Source organism: Palaemon carinicauda, chromosome 6, assembly GCF_036898095.1.
Source record: "Palaemon carinicauda isolate YSFRI2023 chromosome 6, ASM3689809v2, whole genome shotgun sequence".
NCBI classification, from domain to species: Eukaryota; Metazoa; Arthropoda; class Malacostraca; order Decapoda; family Palaemonidae; genus Palaemon; species Palaemon carinicauda.
Genome location: NC_090730.1, coordinates 146,134,705 through 146,149,704, shown reverse-complemented (window position 1 = coordinate 146,149,704; position 15,000 = coordinate 146,134,705). Strand labels below are relative to the sequence as shown.

The 15,000-nt window shown below is 33.4% G+C and overlaps 1 pseudogene; it reads right to left on the bottom strand.

Moving 5' to 3' along the window:
- The window catches only part of LOC137642698 (acetylcholine receptor subunit alpha-like), a 73,867-nt pseudogene that overhangs the window by 15,903 nt on the left and 42,964 nt on the right, over positions 1 to 15,000 (bottom strand).

Here is a 15,000-nt window from a genome sequence, read left to right as displayed (position 1 = left end):
CTGTTCGACTAAAGGTGATGGGAAAACAACCTTTTGCCTTGGTTTATACTAAATCAGAATGGAAGAAGAAGATTTTATAATAAGGCAAATATTGAAGTAATCCAAAGAGAATCAACATTATTAGCTTGCCTTCAAGAATGATTAGATGAAGGAAATGAGAAGAGGTTAAGTTCCAAAATTCAATTCGTAGATTATAACATCTATATTCATGATTCAGTGGCAAGTTGCAATAAACAAGAAATGCCAAATATAAAACTGATATCGATCTGCAATATGAAGTCACTGCAACTGACCTTGCTCTTCGGGAAGCTCAAGGGTTACACAGATGAAAGATATGCCCTTGATCTAAACGTGTGATATAGAGAGGTAGTAAACAACAAAGACGGTTTATGCTCCTCTAGGACATAGTAAAAACATTTTAAAGTAAACAAAATATTTTGTTTACTTAAGCCATAAACGTAAAAAAAAATTCTCGTAGGTCACATCTACAATTCATTGTCAATAAGAAAATATTTCAAAATCAACATAACGTATAAATAAAACAAAGGAAATAAAATCATCTGCATGCATAGATCTATGCATACGTACCGGTATATATTGTCTAAAATATCGAACACAAATGTTTATGTACAAGTATGAACGTTCTTGAATATGAAATTCAGAAATAAGATCCAGATGAGGATGTGGAAATGAACCAACAATCCAAAATCTCTTCGTTTGACATAATCCAGAACAAATTTACATATATCATCATCTGAGAGAAAGAAAACAAGGTATATATTGACTTAATTGTTTCTTCTTTCCTAGTTAAAAGACGAGATAATAGCACACATTTTTTCGTCCTCTTATTTATTCTTTTTATTGAAACAGTACACGAACACACTGGCTATTGTCCTGCACCAACATGAAAGTTTTGAGAAATAAGTCAAGTTAAAACTATCATAGAAGGGAATAAAAAAAATATGGACTGAAAATGGTTTCGAGGGGTTAAAAAAGAAAGAAAAAAAAATAAATAAATCGTACAAGCATTCCGAAAAATAAACCAAGAAATAAGCAAATTTAACTGAACAAATCAAGGGAGACTGGAAAATAAATGGAAATCTTGGGGATAGAAACCAAACTAAAAAATAAAAGAACTTGGAGGATAGAAACCCCCAAAACGGGGTGATAGAAAACAAACTAAAAGGCTAAAGACTGTGAATAGGAACACAAAAAAAAAAAAATAAAAAAGAACTTTGAAGAATACAAACCAAACTAGAAAAAAAAATTAGAAAATTTGTTGATGAAAACCAAACTAAAGAAATCTTGGGGAATAAAAACCAAACCCCAAAAATTAAACATTGGTGATAGAAACCAAAATGAAAAATATAAACTTAGGGGATGGAACCAAACTAGAATATTAAAACTTTGTGGATAAAAGCCAAAAAAAAAAAATGGATATTTGGGGGATAGAAACCAAACTAATAGAATAAACTTTTTTTTTTTGGGGGGGGGGGGCGGGGGTTAGAAACGAATTAAATAATAAAATACTATGGTGATATAAAAAAAACCAAAAATTTTGGGAATAGAAACAAATCTGAAAACACATTATAAAAACTTGAATAGCAGAAAAGGTCATCGACAGTATTATTGATTGTTCCTTACTTGAGCCGGTAATTAGCAAGCACAGAGATGTGACGAATTGGTAAGAGAGCGCCATGGTGGTTAGAATTCCGCAAAGGCTAATTTCATCAAGGCAGGTGTCGCTCAGTCACGTTCAGTCTCTCTCAGCTCTTGGCCATGAAGCGAAGGCCCAACCAATCTGATGGAAGAAAGCAAATACAGTTGATAGAGAAAAACACTCAAAAGTCTAAAACCTTTATTCCATTATAAAATGGTTATTCTGTTACATAACACTATAAATTATTGTTATTTACTCTAGGATGATAAGTTTGTTTTATTATCATCTTATTAATCTACGCACTTACATTGTTCTTTGTTTGATCACCAGCTGAAGCATTTACTCAGTATTATTATTATTATTATTATTATTATTATTATTATTAAGGACGAAAAATTTGTTTTAATATCATCTTATTTATCTACGTACTTACGGTGTTCTTTGTTTAACTTATTATTATTATTATTATTATTATTATTATTATTATTATTATTATTATTATTATTATTATTATTATTATTAAGGGCTTTAAGTTTGTTTTAATATCATCTTATTTATCCACGTACTTACGGTGTTCTTTGTTTAACTGATTATTATTATTATTATTATTATTATTATTATTATTATTATTATTATTATTATTATTATTTGCTAAGCTACAACCCTTGTTGGAAAATCAGGATGCTATAAGCCCAGGGGCCCTAACAGGGAAAATAGCATATGGTCATATTTCATGCACTGATTACCAACAGTAGATATTATATAATGGGTAATTATGTGCTGTATTCCATGGCATTCTGTTATAATACTGGATAAATGTAATTTACAAAAGTCTACATGTCCTCACTCTTCTTTTACCCATCTTTCCTATCAACTAAAAAAAATTACCAGTAGTAGACAATATATGATGATAAATTATATGCAGCATTCTTTGGCATTCACTTAAAATACTGCATAAATGTAAATTGCAAAAGTCTACATTGTACATACGCACATTCTTATATAATTTGAAAGAGTAAATAACATGACTCCTCTGCGTTCAGATTAGAAGCAGATTAGTTCACTAAGCCAAGACAAGTCCTGTAGATGAGCTCATAAGACAACACATAAATCATCGTGCAACCCGCAGACAAGGGCTAATGGGCCAGAGAGGAGTCAAGTGCCTAACTGGCTCTAAAGGATTTACGACTTACGAAAGTGAGGGAAGAGGAAACAACGCGGACAGATTGAAGTGCTTGGTGCAATCACACAGCCTTTTGTGGTTCGTGTAATAAGGTCCTTCATTCAAGGAGAGCTGCTACTGTGTTTTACGAAATTAATTATCTTATTGAAAACTTATTTTAGATACAAAATTTTCTTCCATGAATGGAATTACACGAAGGAAAAAGGGACAATAGTCTTTTAGTTAGATGATAATAATAATAATAATAATAATAATAATAATAATAATAATAATAATAATAATAATGTTTATTGGACAAAAACATATTTACATACAGAATATTTACAAAAAAAGACTCAGTCCAAGCCCATGTGGAGCAGAGCTCTTCGGGCAATAATACAATTAAAATAATATCATCAATTAAAAAAGAAATTATAAAAAGTAAATATTGATATAGATAAACTAAATGTACACATACATATACATAAGTATATACATATGCATACATATACACATACATATACATATACATACACATACATATACATACACATACATATATACACACACATGTACATATACATACACATATACACATAGCTACATATAAATAAGATTTTTTAGCCTAAAAATAAATGGAAATGTATATTCATATAATAAAGAAGGGCTGAAGGAAAAAAAGAACAATAGTCCTTTAATCATCTTCCTGCATACATGTACCGAAAAAGAAAATGTTTGGTATTGGTGGTTTATTAGTAATGAGGGCTTTTCATGACATTATTACATATAAGGTATAAAACCCACGTGGATTGCCTAAAGATACTTTCGTAATGTCTACTATTTCCATTAATACTTATGTAGAAGAAATCGATATTTTTTTAAACTTTGATTAATATCACTTCCCATAGATTAAATTACTTTAGTTATATTTACGCAACCGTACAACAAAAGGCTTTTGAGATTGTCAAGAAAATATTTATGTGATATTAAAAACCTCTGGAGAAAAAGGAGTTGATCAGAAAATGTATATTTTTTATCTGAATTGATCTGTCGACTTTATATCAGTTTACATTCAATGTCTGTCTTTGAGAATCTCATTTGTTTGTCGCACTCTTCAATGCAGATAAATATTGAGCTCTAAAGTACTCTTTGTAGGCCAAATGTTTTTTGTCCGTGTATGAAATTCTAAAAGCTTTATCGGTAAATCTTGGGTGCTATTTTAGAGGAGTGGAGAATGAAATTCAAAAAGTTTTGGAAATTAGACTAAAGTCGTAACGCTTTTCTGTGATTGCCCAAATTTGAAAATTATTTCAGAAATTATGCAAAGTCTGAAAGCTTTTCAGATGACTGAAACTGTGTCCTTTTCAAGAGATGGATGAAATTTGAAAAGCTATACTAGCAAAGGATGAGAGCAAAAATTTTTTTCGATTGTGTAAGGGAATGTAAAAGTTTTCTGGGACCCAACGAAAGAACAGAAGCAGATCTGGCACTGGATAAAATGTCAAAATATTTTCCGATGATTGATTGAAATCAAAACAAAGCCTCTCTAAGAGACAGCTGGAGACTCAAGGGCCACCTGGTTTTGGATGGAATTCCAATAACACTCTGGCGAAGGATGAAGTCCAGTGAACAGGCGAGCATGTGTGGGTCCCCAGGACCCACTTATTTTCAAAGAAAGGGAAGAAGAAAGGAAAAGTAACGGTCAGGGCAGCAGCAGGTAAAGATGAGGCTCATCGCCTTGTGCCTCCACAGTGGTCTTATCCTTACTTATCCTTCGCTTCTATGACCTCTGACCCCTTTGCGTAATCCGTCTTTGTCACCCTTTCCTTACTTTTTTGCTTTTCACTTTTCTTCTCATGTAGAGTTTGGGGTTATTTTTTTAGAATTATACAATTTCAACGTTGCTCTATTCAATTTTTTTTTATTAATTTAAAACTTAAATTATCATTTAAAGCAGAGGATATGGCATGAATAAATTCTTGAAATTTCATCCTTGTTGGATAAGAGAATCCAAAGATACAAACCAGACCTACCAATTTCTCACACTACCATTTTAACGGCTCGGGTAGTAGCTAGATTGATCTACACAATCCATCCTTCTATAAAGTAGAATATTACACGGGAGAGGAGGAAGAATGTAAAACGGGACAAAATTAAACTTTAGCGACTAAAATTAAAAAATTAAATAACTTCCAAAGTATCGGGAAAAAAAATCATTCTTACTTGTAGCTACGGCGGGAAGACTGGGATGACAAAGCTGCCGCATTTAGTGACGCGAATACTTTTGCCAATTAAGGTAGATGAAATGGAAAGATTTTGAATTCGCTAGATAATCTTGGCATTTAATGTCGATTAATTGAAAAACCATATCCACACAGCAAGAAATCTAAATTAGATAATGTTGTACTTTAAATGCCATAAATATTTCAAGGTGTGACTTCAAAATTGAGTGCCGGTCATCCGTGAACGTAGAGGTTCCTCATTGAAGATATTGTTGATTGTTGTTTTCGTGCTGTCTAAATATATTATAATTTTAGTAATGAATGCTTTATTACTTCTCTCAGTGTATTGACTGAGTTGTCTTTTTTGTGAAGAGAAACATTGAAAGGTAAATGTGAAGTTTCACGGGAAAAAAAATAGAAACTTCTTTTTTTTTTTATCAGAAAAGGAATTCATTTATTTTGGATAACGAAAAGACTTCAAGAATAGAAAGAAATGTAGCTCTAAGACTGGAAAAAAAGAAGATTGAGAGAGAGAGAAAGAAGATGAGTAGATTATTCAAGATGGGTGAACGTCTCTCGCAATATTTCTTAGTTCGTTACTAATAATTCGTGCGTTTATTACCAACTCTAAACTGAACTTTCTCCTTGAATTTCTTTTATAAACAATCCCACTTCCTGCCTATATGTACGTAGGCAAAATTATGCAAGCACATGAGAGAGAGAGAGAGAGAGAGAGAGAGAGAGAGAGAGAGAGAGAGAGAGAGAGAGAGAGAGAGAGAGGGGGGGGGTGAATCTGTCAAAATAAAGACAAGGACTTGTTAGACATTAGTAAGAGGTGATACTGGAAACGTTTATTGAAAAGTGTTTTCATCAAGTATGTTTATTAGTCAAGGACTATATGTATCCCAAAGGTATCTATAGAAAATAGAAAACTCAGTTATTGGAGTACCAAATGACTCATTATGAGCAACTAGGAGATATTTGCTGTTCTAATTAGGTTTAAGATAGTCATAAATACCCTCAGATATTGATACAATTTATTTTCATACTAATATATATATATATATATATATATATATATATATATGTGTGTGTGTGTGTGTGTGTGTACAGTATATATATATATATATATATATATATATATATATATATATATATATATATATATATATATATATATACTTATGTATACTGTATATATATATGTATATATATACATATATATACATATATATACATATATATATATATATATATATATATATATATATATATATATATCTTGACACCTATTTGGACATAATATATTTCTTAGCAAGCTTGATTAATGTTCAAAATATATTATAACGCTCCAAAGAGAGCTCTATCTTGAACACTCTTGTTTTCGTTCCTTCACTTAATCATATGCTACATAATTCAGGTTTGAATGATACGAAACTCCTTTCGTATGCAAACCTGCGTAGCAATGACTGAGCATTTCATCAAAATCTAAAGGGCGCACGTTCCCTGCGGGACTAAATCATTCCTGGCTAATGAAACCGCCAGTAATTCAAATGACGACAGCTCGTGTAATGATAACGTGACTAATTTGAATATATTTTACCCTTGTCATACCCGAGGGGTCAGTCTGGGGCCATATGGCGGTGGGCCACTCTTGGAGTCCAAGGGGCCACTAAGTAGAAAATAGGCTTCTTTCCACCCGCTGGTCGGGACGTTGTCGGGGAAAGGGTGCGAAGGAACTCTTATCTGTATCCTATTTAATATGTAAACATGAGAGGTAACGAGGAGCTAGCTGGAGGTGGTTTGGCCTATGATGGCAGTGAGAAAACACGATTCTCTTTTCTTTCCTCGACGGGCAGGCCGTAATCAACGAAGGGCCCGAAGAACTCCAATAGAATCTCTCCTTCGAGAGGGGGAACTTGCGGTGGCATGGCGGGGCGTGAACACGGCTAGGTAATCCATTTCGCAAATATTTAGACAAAAAATTTCAATAAGGAGACTGATTTATGACTCCGAAGGGTCTTTCTCACGCTGTTTTTATGGATTCTACATCACAATGGGCGAAAGGTCTCCGGATTATGTTGATTAACCAACGTGTTCTCGAGAAGATATGTTCCTACGGGGGACAGTTTATGATATTCTTTTCTCAGGAAATTATCATGATTATGGTTACTTCAATTATCAAGGTGGTGTTGTTGACCTTGGGGAATTTGTTGTCGCCGTTGTTGTTGACGGTATTTGGTGGTATACCTGTCTCTCGTTAGCGTTAAGCATCATTATAGGCTTTATTTGGTGATGGTATTGAAGTGTGAAGCATTATTTCATTATTCAAGTTACTGCTAACTTACCAATTACCATTCGACTACACTGTAAGGTATTGATTATTGTCCATATTTGTCTAACCCTTCCTTTTTATTTTCTCTGATTTTTATGACACTTAATAAATATGCATAGATTGGTATCCTGCGGTTTGGTGATTCACTAAACATTCTTTGCCATAGCCTTTTCTTTACAAAGCCCTTCTTCCTTGTATTTCAAATTAGGACAGTTAGAACTCTCAAGAATTCCATTCGATGGTTGTATCCGAGGTACTGTTTTAGTAACACTTTCAGTTAAAACGACGGTAGTTTCACTTACTGTTGTAAATTTTTGTAAGTCTGAACTTGACAAAATATTCTTAAGTCCCAATTTATTTCAAAAGTCAGCTTTATGTTTTCCTTCCCATAAATAAAAATTGGTAGGCTGGTACCACGAAGATAAGAGGTTAACGTGAAGATTGATGTCTAATTTCCGTAATAATTTTACAGTAACATATTTTCCAAGGTCTATTCCAAAACCATGTGTTTTTAATTTTCTTTCTAATTTTGATGAAACTTGGTAAATAAGCCCGATTAAGGAGTGATCATTTGCCTTATTTATTTATTTATTTATTTATTCATTTATTTATTTTTAATACACAGGTCAGAATTGCATGTTTCTTTCATGTATTGAAACTAGGTTGGTACCTATTTATGATTTTTCCTTAACTAGTTTTGACAGTAACATCAACCCATATGGCCAGGAATATAGTTTCATCAGATTTTAATGAACCAGAGTAAATCATATGGTGCAGTAATTATATTTAAACATAATCATACTGTCTAATGTCGCAACTCATTTGAACAGAATCAATTGAAACCGAGTTATTATTATTAGCACTTACAGCTGACGTCATCGATAAGAGAAAATTCTTGTCGCAGAAAATAAATTCTTGAGTCCATGCACGGCCAGCACATGAGGCGTATTTTCCGATAAACGGTTGCTAATTCAATAGTCAGATGCGTAAAGAACCATTGCTGGGCACAGTCCAGCAGGACTGGTTCAAGATAACATCTCCTGGCTGCGAGATGCGTCTTTCCGTGACAAAGGAAGAGGATAAATCATTTTACGATACGAAGCTCCCTCAATTTCAGGGGTCCTAATATGCAGATGGCGTGCTGGTGATTTGCTCTTTGGATGCTGCACGTCTCCGTGTTTGCATTCTGGAGTTAGTTACATTTTTGCAAACAACTTGGGTTGGTATTTGCGTTTGTGTGTGCGAGTGTGAGAAGTGGAGGCGGCTCGCCTCATTTTGTAAAGTAATGATAATGGGACAATAGCAATATTTTATATTATTTTTGTACTTTAAGTAATATCATTGCTATATATATATATATATATATATATATATATATATATATATATATATATATATATACCTGTGTATATATATATATATGTATATGTGTATATATATATGTATATATATATATATATATATTTATATATATATATATATATATATATATATATATATATATATATATATATATATATAAAATATCTTTCTTCGTGGCCAAGTTGCAGTCACTGTCTCTACAAGTTTGCCGGACAAGGGTTCAACTCCCGGCCGGTCACAAGCTGTCTTTTTGTGATTTCGACTGCGGCTCTGATCCTGAGGTCGTTAAGGGAATCCAGACATTAATGTATCAAAATATATGGCTTATTTGAATATGAAAAACACGTCTAAATGTGCAAAATTTTATCACACACACACACACACACACACACACACACACACATATATATATATATATATATATATATATATATATATATATATATATATATATATATATGTGTGTGTGTGTATAAACTGCCTTCATTCCGGGGTCGAGGAAAAGGTCATGGTGTTAGCAACCTTACTTATCCCTAGTAATTTGCTGAAGTACCAGAAGGGAGAGACTAACGAGTTTGTTAGGATGTGTGCAATGTCATTTAAGAATGTTTTCAGAGCACTAATGAAGTGGAAGATAGATAACAGTTATTGTTAGATTATTAACGTAAAAATGGCATAATTGTGAATTTTTTACCGATCTGAACAAATATTATAAGCCCGGAAGAAGAGTGTCAAAGGTATTTCATTCAAAATTAACAGGGCAAAAACTGTAAAAGTTTAGACTTGAGCCAGTAAAAGGGCCAATGAAATGGAAAATCTGTAATCAGGCCTTCAAATACAGATCTCCAAACCAGACAAAGGTCCCTCCTGTTCGGTTTAGATACAAAAATTGTATATTGTGGTGCTTTACATCAAAAATTTGAAAAAAAAACTAGCTGCTTGGTCCGAATTCCGAAATAGATGAAATCTTCATCCATGTACCTTTTATAGAACTTGGATTTGATATTTTCTGGGCAGTCAGAAAAGAGGAAATTCATCTCCATGCCGTCAAATTGACGATACATTTATGATTAAACAGGTAACTAGAGTCTGAGGCAGATAATTAATGGTTTTTTCAAAGCATTTCTATGGTTTCCGCTTATAACTTGGTTGTCAGTGAAATATTTATTAGAACTACATTATTTGTTTGCAAATGATAATGTCTGCGCATGTCTAAGATATAGGATCACAGATAGTCTCTCTCTCTCTCTCTCTCTCTCTCTCTCTCTCTCTCTCTCTCTCTCTCATATACACACACACACACACACACATACAAACAGCAGCAAGGAGAGAGATATCTTATAAAAGAGAGTGAGACGACCATAGACGTCGCTATGGGAGGTTAAAGAGCAGTCTGGCGGAGGCGGGGGAGGCCCGAAGAAGGCCTTTGTTGTGGCGCGAGGTTTGGGTGTCGGCGATAGCCTTAAAAGCTCCTCAAGTTATGAAAATGTGTTATTGTGACCAGATGCCATCGCAGGGCACATGCGGGTCCTTCTAGGTCTTATCGGGATGTATACTGGAGAGATGTGTCATTAGGAATATAACAAAGGTAGGGGGACTGCGTATCGGATCCTGAACTATGCAGATGGTCCGCTCTCTCTCTCTCTCTCTCTCTCTCTCTCTCTCTCTCTCTCTCTCTCTCTCTCTCTCTCTCTCTCTCTTCCTGGTCAAGATTATGTGTATTTAACAGCTTTTAGATAATCATGCATTGGTAATGCTCATTATTTCGAAAATAAAACTCCATATATCCACGATAAGAAGTATTTTTCAATTAAAAAAGACAAACGCCTTTACATTTGAGCAATTCCATCAAAGATGCATGACAACCAATGATTTTGTTTAAAAGTAAAATCCTCTCTAAAGCAAGAGAGCCTAGCATGCCATTCTTGACGTTTGGCCCAAAACCCATCCATAACAAACATACTCAAGTGCACAAAGAAAGGCCTGCACAAGTCTGTCCTCCTCCTTAGAAATCAACATGATAACTTCCCATTGCCGACAACAATAGCCTAATTTGCGTGGAGAATCGGGGTCCCCTTGGATGGAGCCTCCGTGTGACAGCTTGTGGGTTTCGCCCTTCCGAAGGGACCTTTTCTTCTGCTCAGTTTCCCTCTTTTGCTTATCTTTAGGGTGCGATCGATTCCAGGCGCGCTGCTGTGATTTATTTCTTCATTTCTTATTTACATCTCGATGTAACTTTTTATCTTCCTTCGGGTTTTCTCTTTTCTTATAATGGCGTTCTAGTCGGGGTCATATTATTAGGAGGTCCGGTGGTCCCTTTGTCTTTATTACATAGGAAAGATTGCACATCAAGGATTTCGGTGATTATTTCATAAATAATAATGATAATAATATAGTAATACTCTATTATTTATTTTTTTGTTCATTGTCTTGATGTAAAATATTTAAATAAGCTATGCTACGTATAAAGTATTTTGTGTGATGTTCACTATTTACATCACCAATTAAACATAAAGATTTAAATTCTTATATACTTTTACAATTATTTTATTTATCTTATCTGCTATTTCTAAGACAAATAATTACCTCCACAATTGTATTTCCTTATGTCTTATCATTTATCTCGGCTCAACGCCCAACATGTATTAGTATTCATTACATTATTTGTAAGATAAGGAACAGGAATTAGTTACGTGCCAAGTTGATATATATCATCAGAATAGGCAAGATTCCCTTCGAAACATTATCTGTGACAGAAGGTCAGAATTTCACCTCTCCATTACTGTCACTCTGACACTGATACCCTTATTCCCTCTCAAGATATCGTTCGAGGAATGACGAATTTATATGGTCGTTCCCTTTTTATATCCCCAAAGTATAGGAATCACCAATATCTAATTCGGATCATGGGAGACACCCCAGAAACCAGACCTGGAAGACGCTGATATCCAGCGTGGTTGCCGCGCTTGCTATACCACGTCCATTTATCTTGTGAGAGATAGGACCGACCCCGAAAACCCACATCATCTGTATCACTGAGAGGCCGTGGACCTCCTTCTTGTACCTGTCACAGAGAATCCTGATCCTACTCCATCCGATGCTCGGCGCCTCTCCAGGGACAAGACAACACATCTGCTATCATGTCAGGACCTTGTTCAAACGTCAGCTCTGTTTGATCTATGACTCATGGAAAGGATTGCCTCGCTTGTCCGAGGGAATAAGGGTGGGCTCCTGGTCAGATTGAAATGAGGGGGCAGAAATTCAAGGATTGCTCAACTGCAGGGTTCCAATTGTCTTTAGATCGATGGGCAGAAATACTTTCAGGATTCATGATTCAGTTTTTACTTTTTTCCTTACAGTGCGAGTTATTAATCTTCATTTGGCCTGTATTTTATTTTACATTTTTTCATGCAATTAACTATTACTTTATTTGATGCATTGTTGAAGCTTTGAGTATTTTCTTTCTAATAAGTCGTGACTTTTACGCATTTTTGTGTGGACGTTCCACTTACGAATATTTTAAAGTTTATTTTTAGACATTCTACGTTCACGATAGTCCATGAAAGTAAAGTATGTCGATTAAAGAAGTCAGCTAGTGAGCAATTTGAATAGAGAATGCATTGCTTTGATAGGAAAATATTTCTTTTCGGAAAAGATTTAAATCCGTTATATGATGATTGTCACTTAAGCATATCAATAATAGTAGGGCTTATTCATTTCGAATACAGAGTAGTTTTGAAAATAGATAGCTTTTTTAAAGGTCGTGAGTGAAAAAGACTTAACAACCTAGTAAGAAAGTTAATGTTTTTTTTTTTTTACTTTACACTAAAAATAAAAATGTGAAAAACAGAGGCTTTTGAAGAATAGTTTTCATGTGTCATAATCATTTGATAATTCAGAAATAGTGAAATTATATAAAACGTTTTTAACTTCTTGTTTATCTTTGAATAGAGAAATTAATATACCGTTTAAAAAACTACAAAATTCAAAAGCTTGTGAATACCTGTTAAGTTCTCAAATTCTTTTAATTCCACTAATTAGTGTAAATACACAATCTCTCTAGCTAAGAGGTATTGGTACAGTAGGTTTCAAGGTCCTGCAATGAGTCCAGTATATTGAATCCACAGTGGTACTTCTATTGTATTTGTCTTTGAAAAAAAGGATGGTATCAGTCTTACAAATACTGATATTACCATTTCGTTTTAAAGTCAATTACATATTTATCTCTCAAGATCGAAAGGTACATTGATAGCATAAAATCATAAAAATGTGTAGAAAAAAAGGGACATAAAACAGCTGCAAGAAACAATGTCGAAAGTTACTTCGGAATTAAGGACATGTAATCCTGCAAATACACTCCCACGCATTTGAAGGCGCTAGAAACACATTGGTAAATTACTTAAAAAAAAAAAAAAAAAAAAAAATCGTCAACATAGAATTGAGCTGTACCAACATCTACTGGATCTCCTATTTAAATCAACTTGTAGCTTTATAAAGCAATAAGGTTCATTTATATTCCTGCAAAGATTCGTGCATTTTTATGATATAATCGGAGCTTTGTATCTATATTTATACAGTATACACCTATGCATTTTTATGATTGAGCATATATATCCCTTATGTAATAAAGAGAATAAGTGTCTGGTTATATATATATATATATATATATATATATATATATATATATATATATATATATATATATGTATATATATATATACATATATATATATATATATATATATATATATATATATATATATATTATATATATATATATATATATAATTATGTATACACATGTGAATATTTTTTCTGGTCACGCTCAGCTCTCAGCCATAGCCTGGTGAGAGGGGTTTGTGTGTGTATGCGTGCATATCTATCCAAATATTTAGCCGTCATTTTTGACAGTTTGCGTATACTAGTATATACATACATACATTCATACATACATACATACATACATGAAGTCATTATCCCAAAACACAGACTTGAACCTGAGAAAAGAATGACAGTTATCAGTACTAGAATTAAAGAAACTCCATAAAAAAAACAGATATTTAAAGAAAAGTAATTTAAAAAGAATTGTTAGGAAGATTGAAAATCAAGATTCTTCAAAGTTCTAAGGATGTTACATATCATCAGATTATAAGGTGCTGATTTAATAAAGGCATCAAATTTCAAAAGGCAAACTGATTCTTTCAGGTAAGCCCTTTACCTGCTGAATCGTGATAAAACCCTAGTAATAAAAAAAGTCTTCCACCACATTAATTGCTTTACAGACTCACGCGCACACAGATATATATATATTATCTATATTATATATATATATATATATATATATATATATATATATATATATATATATATATATATATATATATATATATATATATATATATGAATGTCCTCGCTGCTGTGAGGAACGACGCTGGTGACTGGTACAACACATGAACATTCAATACCAAGGTCTAAGCGATGTCAGGCAGGGCAGCCGATCGGGACTACGGTCTACCTCAAAGCCAAAACAAAGTCCCTCAAAAAGAAGGCAACCATGCACACCCCATACATACGGAAAAAATGACGTTAATAAGGAAGATGTATATTAATTGCAAAAGCTAAATGATAATGAATTCAATGTAACTTGGAATTAACTTATGTTTGGTAAAAACTCACACCCTGAATACCAAGTTTGTAACACATGACTGTACATACATATTATAATTTGTATCAGCTTTGTCACTGTCAAGTGTTAAGGGACAAATTGATACTCAGTATACAAAGCACCCGTCCTTGGAAACAACCAAAATAATGGTCTGTGATAAAACATGTGATGTTGAGCAATTTACGGAAGACAGTTTTACTCGGATGGATATTTTTGTTTTAAGATTTACTGAATGTTAAGGATTAAAGCGACAAGAGTGAGTTGCAACTTTTTTATATTCTCATAAATGGATTGATAAGAAATGTGAGAGAAAGCGGGTAAGATGTAGGCTCAAAGTTTAAAAGATAAGATGATGCGCTGTGAGTACTGCATAAAAAAGGTCATAAATGTTGTATATAGTATCTCGTGTTTGTTTATGCGACAGCATTTGTTGGTAAACATTAAGAGAGGTAATATTAAGAAAGAGTTTGTAAGAGATGTAGAAAGTGAATAGAGCAGTGAGGGCACAACGAACATTGTGATATGAATGTTAGAATAGAGGGCGGAAATATTGTGGAGTGATTCAGGTATGGAATCATACAAAGAAAGTGTTTA